At 34.0% G+C, this 2,465-nt stretch overlaps 1 protein-coding gene and 1 long non-coding RNA gene across 2 annotated transcripts in view; both read left to right on the forward strand.

Annotated features, from left to right (window-relative positions):
- The window catches only part of LOC107703808 (uncharacterized), a 7,911-nt gene extending 7,010 nt beyond the window's left edge, over window positions 1-901 (forward strand). The window contains exon 3 of the long non-coding RNA XR_001635868.1: window positions 607-901. This is a non-coding gene — a long non-coding RNA (uncharacterized LOC107703808). The remainder of the gene's footprint in view (window positions 1-606) is intronic.
- Window positions 1-2,465, forward strand: part of LOC107703804 (glycine N-methyltransferase-like) — a 25,726-nt gene that overhangs the window by 19,550 nt on the left and 3,711 nt on the right. The window lies entirely within an intron of this gene.

The raw sequence follows: 2,465 nt of genomic DNA on the forward strand, positions 1-2,465 counted from the left end.
CTCCACACTCTGTTTGATCTTGTAGTAGTCTCTAGCCCTTACTCTCAACACGAGTTTGCCAAAATGCTGCAGATGCTCAGTCTAACTGAACAGATGACAGACCAAAAGGACTGGCCAGGCGTTGTGAGAAACACCCTTCTACCCAGGGCTGCCGACAACCTACTTTGTTGCGTTTATAATTTTGTAAAGTGTGTATATATATATATATTTATACATATATATACACCTTGCTACATGTACTGCTAGGCTGCTAGGCTGTTACTGTTAGGCTAACCGAGACTTGTCATTTGCACTTATATATTGTTGCTCTTTTGTTAGTTTTGACTACTTTTATTGTCCTCATTTGTAAGTCGCTTTGGATAAAAGTGTCTGCTAAATGACTAAATGTTCATGTAATGTACATAATGTACAAAATGTAATTTTATTGTAGCGTTAACTGATATTTTTCTGCACTGTGATGATTAGCACTTATGGTGCTGTCATTGCAGTTAGTGCTGCTGTAAATAGTCTGTCAAACAACAGGTAGAACATATATATTTAATTTCATTCAGTTTGGCGCATTACGTTAGACCTAATATATGCTTGTATATGTTTTGCTGTTTACAGGTGCAAAAATGAAAGCTCACAAAAACAATAATATCACCGGATTAAGATGCGGAAAGACACAGTTACACCACCACAACCATAAATCCTGAGCGATTTGAAAATGAGCAACAACCAAGGAACAGTAATCATTGTTTCACTCAAAAATTATCCATGGTAACAGTTGTAAATGATTAGATAATTAGATAAAAGTACAAAATGTTTAATTTCCAAACTTTGCCATTTACCAATGTGTTGTTCAAAACACTTACAATAAGGTATCATTAGTTAACATTAGTAAATGTTGAAATTAACTAAAATGAGCCATACATTTGTTACAGTTTTAATCTTGGTCACTGTTTGTTAATAATAAAAAAATATGTTTTGTTGATTCATGTTAGCTCATATCCATTAAATAATGTTAACTAATACAACTTTTGTTTTTAATAATGTATAGTAAATGTTGAAATTTGCATCAACTAATGTTAATATATGCTTTAGAAGTATTTGCCATTGTTAGTTCATATTACGTAGGTAACTGTTACCCAAGTGTTTAATGTTTATACTTATTAAATTTTATAATCCAAGTATAAGTAAATGCAAGGGTAATTTTGCAAAATGTGATGTTTTATAGCTATTTCTGTATAACAACTGTTGTTTTTTTGTTTGTTTTGTGTATTTTTGGCTGTAATTGTATAGTTTTGTAAATAAATTTTCTTCATGCCAACTTGATCAAGTGAGTTCTTTAAAATGGACTTTAAAATTGCATTCATCATAATCTACATTAGATGTGTTAGGTCGTGTTATTTATGTATTATAGTATATATAATGGAAATGAAAGTAAACGTTTTGGCTGCGTATCAATTTTAAATGAAGGATTAGTGTACAGTAAAGTAGATATTAAAAATGAATCCGGGCCACGTCTGGCGCACTGTGCACTTCAGTGTCGGGCCGATTCCGGCTCGGATGCGGCAGTGTCGGCTCGCTAACGGCTGCCGCATCTGGCCCGATTGACTCGCTATCTGGGTACATACAGTCTTGTCGTAAGCTAAGTCATGAAATTACCAAAAAGACGATTAAAGCTGCAAACTGTGCACGCAGCACACAAGAACGTCTCTCAAATGCATGTACTAAAATGTATTCTGCAATTCGAGATCACAATATAAGGCACAAGCTGATATGTATTTTTTATTTGTAATTTAATGCAAAAATAAATGTGAGCACAGTGCACTTATACTAGAAAATATGCGAAAATGAAACCATTTAAATGCATAAAATAACTCATTTTATATTCTGGCATTTATACTGTTGACTTCCGACCTTTTTCACATTTGTATCACTATCTGCATGTCTCATCCATGAGTATGCAATGTTGGAGAGCAAGCATTTAGGAGTTTTGAGAAGCTGAATGAGCAATAAAGCTACAGTGAGCCCCTTTATTAAAATACCTGGAGGTGAGGAATAATACAAAAATTGTCATATTCCCTTTACTTTATCTAATTCACAAATATCTAAATTACAGTTAAGTAGAAATTAATTGTACTCAGTTGTGTTTTAGGCACTAAAACAGTACAGTACATTATAGACAAACACATTTTTATATTGAAATAATGAAGATTTCTGTGCCACCCCAGACTGGTTGCTGGCCCCTTCCTGGCCACCCCTGTGAAAACATCCTGGCTCCGCCACTGATCTCTGGCTAAAACTAGCTAACGTTAAAGTTAGTGAGTCCATGCTAACATGCAAACCTTAAAGGGGTCATATTTCAAATTTTCCTTTCTCTTTGGAGTGTTACAAGCTCTTGGTGCATAAAGAAGTTCTGTAAAGTTGCAAACACTAAAGTCTCAAATCCAAAGAGATATTCTTTATAAAAGTTAAGAGTT

Source organism: Sinocyclocheilus anshuiensis, unplaced genomic scaffold (genome assembly GCF_001515605.1).
Source record: "Sinocyclocheilus anshuiensis isolate Anshui unplaced genomic scaffold, SAMN03320099.WGS_v1.1 scaffold2323, whole genome shotgun sequence".
Lineage (NCBI taxonomy): Eukaryota > Metazoa > Chordata > Actinopteri > Cypriniformes > Cyprinidae > Sinocyclocheilus > Sinocyclocheilus anshuiensis.